At 46.9% G+C, this 6,068-nt stretch overlaps 1 protein-coding gene across 1 annotated transcript in view; it reads left to right on the plus strand.

The window, feature by feature from the left end:
* The first annotated feature begins 478 nt into the window (after window positions 1–478).
* The window catches only part of YPEL1 (yippee-like 1 (Drosophila)), a 16,652-nt gene continuing 11,062 nt past the window's right edge, over window positions 479–6,068 (plus strand). Inside the window, exon 1 of the mRNA XM_004680938.2 lies at window positions 479–565. The gene's annotated coding sequence lies outside the window, so the exon portion shown is untranslated. The remainder of the gene's footprint in view (window positions 566–6,068) is intronic.

Genomic DNA, 6,068 nt, shown 5'->3' on the forward strand with positions numbered 1-6,068 from the left:
TCTGCTGTGCCATGTGGGTCACCTCCCTGGCTGGGGATCAAACTCGTGCTGCTGTGGCTGTGGACAACTTCATAGTGCCTCGTTTTAACCCATTGCACCACCAGGGAGGGTCTAGCTGCTGCCATCTCATTTTACTGTATTTTTTTTTCCACCCTGAAAGACTGTTAAATGGAAAATAATTTAGAATTCAAAGAAGTAATAGAATTCCTTCAGCTTTCATACCACAACCTGATGCTCTTTTTCAGGTTTCATTTGATTTAATTTTTTTAGAAACATAGTCCCATCTGCTTGGAAGTGGGACTTTTGATATGAGATTTGAGGGGAGTTGGAGCAAGTTGTAATACCAGGGTCTGGGAGGGTAGCTTCTGGGGTGGGCAGTTCAGGGGTCTAAAGGAAAGACATTGCCATTCCTCCCGTGATGGGCACCGAGCACTGCTGAGGATTGTCTGCTTACAGTGAAATGGAAACGCCGGAGCCGACCCACTGCTGCTCACACCCCAGAAAGGGCCCCCCTCTGACACTGGCAGAGCCTCAGGACCCGGATTCCCAGAGCAAGAGGCTGCAGGTATTGCGCTGAGGTATTCCCTGGGCTCCCTTGAGAATCACATGTCAGCCCCATTTTGCAGATGAGGCAACAGTTTGGTCTCCGAGTCCGTGACACAGCCGGAGCCAAGCCCTCTTAGCTTTTTGCTTTTTTTGGCTGTTGTTATTCCCCGGCCTTTGTTTCCTCATGGCGTCCTTCCCCACTTTGGCTCGTCCCTCTAGACACTAGCCTCTTTTCTTGATTCCTTTTTTACTTCTGGTTTGTCCCTTCCCTTGCCTTAACACAGGGCTCTTTTGAGTATTTGGTTATGTTTTATTTAGCATTTGATTTATGAAATAGTTTAACATTCCCAACTTCTTTTCCTCTGTTTCAAAATAGTCTTCTAGGTCTAGTCCTCACCCTTTCAGCTGAAGAAAAAGGCAGCCTCTCCTATGTAGTTCCGTGGTTTTCCCTTTGGCTTGTTGTTGCTCCAGGGCAAAGACCTGAAAGCTTCTTTACAATGGGAGAAGTAAAAAAGGTCACAGCTCAGGGGCCTCCCTGGTGCCCAGGGGTTAAGTCTCAGCACTATCGCCAGTCTAGCCTGGGTGTGATCCCCAGCCTAGGAGCTGACTGACCCACATGGCACGCAGACCTCTCCTCTCGCCGGTCATGTCTCACCTACTGCTTCTATCAGTGTATATTTCAGTAAAAAAAAAAAATCTGCCTGTTCTGCTCCCCACTCTGTGTCTGTGAATTTTCTCACTACTATCCCTACCACCACCACCACCTCCCACTCCTCTGGCCTAGACCCCAGTTCATCTCCATACAAGAAAAAAAATAAAGACAGCTCACTGCAATCATAGTCAGTAATCTGGTGGGAGACAGCAGAGGCAAGGCCGAAGATGGGCTGGACTGGAGGCAGAGAGGAGGATGAGAGCCAGAGGTCGGGGGCCCAGGCCCTGAGGGTTCCTCAAAGAAGCAGAAGCTGGTTGGAGTGCACAGACGACCAAGGGCTCCGTAGCGCTTCACAGCTGTGCTGGTGGTGGGACTGTAGGAGTCTCCTTCCCCTTCCAGGGTCTCCAGTCCCCCCAAGGCTAGTTACTAAAAAATGGAAAGAAGCTTTGCGTCCTGTAATTCTGGAGGAAGAAGTGTGTGTGAAAGAGAGACTGATACTGCCTGAAGCAAACTGTACGACGCCTTTGTCCTTCGGAGCCCACCTTTCCAGACGTGTCCGTGCCTGTGTGTGCACTTGCGGTTTGTGTGTGAGCTAGAGTGGTCAGTATATACAATTGGTATCAACATCCAGAGTTACTAAAACACCCGGACAGTGAAAAGGAAGTGTCCTTCCCTGCCCTTCTTCTGGGCACCTGGAGGCCCACACTGGATGTATTTCTGGCTCATTTAGCTAATCTTTTGATCAGACCTTGTGGTGGTTTCTGTATTTTTTGTTTTGTTTTATTTTGTAGTCTTGCAAATCAGTCTAGATGAATTCCTGACTTGGACCCTTGGTCTAGGATGTGTGCCTGGGAGGCTGACCCTGCTTCCAAATGGCTAGCTTACTGGAGCAGTTACTTTTTGTGCATCTCTGCCAAGCTGTTAGGTTGTACTACACAAAGCAGAGTGCCTTCCCTTTTTATCCGTCAGTGGAGCCACACCTTTTCACATGAGTACAGGCACATTGGTCCAGAATGTAGATGCTCTGACTTTGAATCCAGTACCAGAGATTACTAGTTATGCAGCCCTGGCAGGTGTGTTAATATTTCCGGGTCTCCGTTTTCCTGTCTGCAGTGGGAATAATCAGAAGGGTTGCTGTTGATTCATGTGATCTCTGTCGTCTGCTTAGAATAGTGCTGGCCTCAGTTGTGAGGCTTAGTGGCAGCTGCTGCATTTCCTTTTTCTCACATACATTGATGGCCCTACACTTGCCGCCTCCCTGGACTGTGGCTTCCTCCGAAGGAAGCATGGGAAGCATGCTCTGTGTTTTTTGAGCGTGGCTAAGTGTCGCTCTTCCCCACTGCTTCCTTACCCTGTGTCGGCCAGACACCAGCAGTTCCCCAAGCCTAGCGCCGCCTCTGCTTCCCTCTCAACAAAGTGCTTGCTTCTTTCCCTGGCCATGGGCGCCTCTCCTCCATGTGAGGTGCAGAGGAGGCTGGGCCTCGAGCTTACCCGCCAGGTAGGGTAGTGCTGGGAGGAAAGGAAAGCAGCAGAGGGAAAAGGCCATGGGACACCGTGGAATGTGGCACCGGGGGTGTGATGACCCTGTGCTTATCTGACAGAAGGGGAAGCACCTGTGGCCTGCAGCCTGCCTCCCCTCTGGCCTGTGTCAAGCTTGATGTTTTGTCTTTAGAAGTATAATGGCACCCTGGACATAGCTCTGATTCACATTCTCTTACAGTAGTTACATTTCTTATTTTAGGAGAGAAGCACTGGAATCCAGAGTGCTTCTGTTGCTCTAAAATATTACCACATTAGTATATATTTGTTGGGGGGAGGATGGTAACTGTCCTCCAAACTCACTGCAGGAAACATCACGCCCTGGAGAAGAGCATTTGCCTTTGGTTACTTCAGGGTGCTTCCTGATTTACCACTAGACCTTGTTTAAAAAAAAAAAAAGGAACAAAACTATTCACTCACTGCTAAAAAACTTGGCCATAATTTCCCCAATGCAACCATGGAGACTCAGGTGTGTGAGGCACACTTTACCTTTGAAAGGTTGACTGGTGCTGAGAATCGACCAGGTTCAGCCAAGGCAACAGGAGCCCAGTCCGCTGGCAGCTCCAAAGGTAGGGATCCCCGGGAGGGGAGGGGCCACGAGGGCCTGTGGGGTGACAGGCACCCCCATGCATGGAGGAACTACACATCAACCCTGGACATACTCCATTGCTATATGTGTTGTAGCATTCAAAGGTGCCTAAGTAAAAAATGAGGCATACCCTCCACCCCCATTCAAATTATCACTAGAAGTGGTGTCACTTGTTGAAAAGCTGTGACAAGCGAAGGGCAATTCTGCAGTTCTCTCAGCTCCTGGGTGACAGTTTTGCCACTTAGTGTTTTCTGTGAACTCAAGACTTGAATTACCAGCATTGCATAAGGCAACATTTGCATGAGCTAAGATTTTTTCTCCACTCTTTCACTTTATGCCTTAACACACCGTCTTTAGAGGGAATTCTGAGCAAAGGAGAGAAGGAATAAAGTGTATTCACTAAAATCTTGTTTCAATAAAAAGAGGAAGACATTAAAACAGACTGAACATGTGTTCAGTTATCTATAAAAACTGTAGTCTGGGACCCTCCCTGGTGGTGCAGCAGGGTAAAGCACAGCACTCAGAAGCCAGCCACAGCTGCTTCAGCATGAGTTCAGTCCTGCCCAGGAAAGTGACCCACATGGTGCAACAGACCTCTTGTGTCCCTCGTGTGCTGCTCCCCTCAGCAGTGTACTTTGCCAGTCTGGCTGTTATGCTCCTCTCCCGCTCTGTCTCTGGTGAATCCTCTCAACTACCCCTGCACCTCTGGCCGTACCCCAGTTCTGTGTCCATAAATAAATCTTTAAAAAAAAACAACTGTAGTCTGAACAAGTTCCTTGCTTCTTGGCCACTACTGTTTCGTGGGGAGAGATGGGGCATGTGGTGCCAGAGCCAGGGCTGGCCGGGGTGGGTGGTGTCCAGTTTACACATCTTTGTGATCTGCCTCAGGTATTGCGGCAGTCTTCCCAATGATGGGAGGGATACCAGGGTTCAAATTCGCAAAGGTCTAATTGGATGGGCAGTAGATAAAATCTTATAGCATGTGTCAGGACTAAGTGTGGTATCTTGTACTTGAGTGGAAAGAAACCCAACCCAGGGGAAAAGTCAGCATTGCTCAATTGCACATAACTTAATGGCTACTAGGTGGGGGAGGGAGTTTAAGTTTTTAGGAATCACTAGTTGGGAGTTTTCAATGTAATCAGCTCTTCAGAATCACCTAACACTTGGTACTGAAGACTGGATATTGATAAGAGGAATGGACTTCATTTTAGAAGAGGTATGGATGTGTATACCTTGTGTGAAAACTCTCCAGTATTCTTGCTAATAGTTATCTTCTAGGGAAGTGTATTGAGCTGTTATTTTTTATTTGCAGTGTGAAATAAGATTCAACTTTGTTTCTTTTTCCTATAGGGAACCCATGCTCAAACTATTCCCCCCACCCCCCCGGAAAATCAGCTCATTCCCACAACAAACTGCTGGGCCCTTTTGCTGTGTCTGGTGTGCATTTATGCATCGGGCAGTGTCTGGGATCTCTTTCCTATCATACTGACCTGATTTTCTGTCCTGAGCCAGCATTACAATATCTCAATAAAAATGATAGAGTTGCAAAATAAACTTTTTTTTAAAAAAAAAAGATATAAACACAGTATTAGGTGCTATGAAGACAAAGAATGAATTGGGGGGATGGGGAATGACAAGAGTTGCTCTCTGAGCGAGTGGGTATTGCCTTGTCACTCTTCAAGACTTTCTAACCCGACTTGACCAGAGAGAGAGAGGGGAGCAGAACAGGCAGACTGACGAAGTACACTGCTGAGTGAGGGGAGCAGCAGGCAGGTCAGGAGAGGTCTGCGGCACCATGTGGGTCACCTTCCTGGCCGGGGATCAAATTCGTGCTGCAGTGGCTGTGGCTAGTTTCACAGTGCTGCATTTCAACCCACTGCGTCACCAAGGAAGGTCCTTTTACTGTATCTTTTGAGATAAACAGATTTTTAAAAATAGACAGTAAATCGTATTGACATTTACATTTTCTAATCGTAATGATCTTGTATTCCTGTGATAGTTAATGGTATTAGCCCTTTAAAATAGTACTGGTAATAAATTCTCTTTGACAATATTATTTGGAATATTTGATCTTGGTTCATGTGAAAAAAATAACAGATTTTATTCTTGTATAGGAAGTCTTTAGTGTCCTTATAAATTCTTAGAAACAGACTTGTTAAAAAAAAAAAGCATTTAAAATTTGTTTTTACTTTTTGCATTGAAAAACTGGGATAGGGCCCTCCCTGGTGGTGCAGCGGGTTAAAGCACAGCACTAAAAAGCTAAAGCCACTTCTGCATGAGTTCGATTCTCGCCTGCCGGGGAGGAGATCCACATGGCGGACAGACCTCTCTCCTGACCCGCCCACTGCTCTCCTCAGCAGTGTACCTCGTCGCTCTGCCTGTTCTGCTCCCCTCTCTGTCTCTGGTGAATTCTCTCACCTCCACATCTCTAGCCTGTACCCCAGTTCCATATGAATAAATAAATCTTTAAAAAAAAACAACAACAACTGGGATATAGGCTAGGGACAGAGTGGGGGAACAGGTGGATTGACTGAACCATACTGCTAAAGGGAGCTGCAGGCCAGACATGAGAGGTCTGCTGGGCCATAAGTGGGTTAGCTCCCTGGCCCGGGATGGATCTCAATCCATAGTGCTGGGAATTAACCCCTAGCCCACCATGGAGGCCCAGAAAATGAGATCTATTTTTTTTTTTTATTAAAAAGTTTATTTTTACATCATTTTTCACATTTTTTTTTCATCTCA

Source organism: Condylura cristata, unplaced genomic scaffold (assembly GCF_000260355.1).
Source record: "Condylura cristata isolate star-nosed mole 26May11 unplaced genomic scaffold, ConCri1.0 scaffold00011, whole genome shotgun sequence".
NCBI classification, from domain to species: Eukaryota; Metazoa; Chordata; class Mammalia; order Eulipotyphla; family Talpidae; genus Condylura; species Condylura cristata.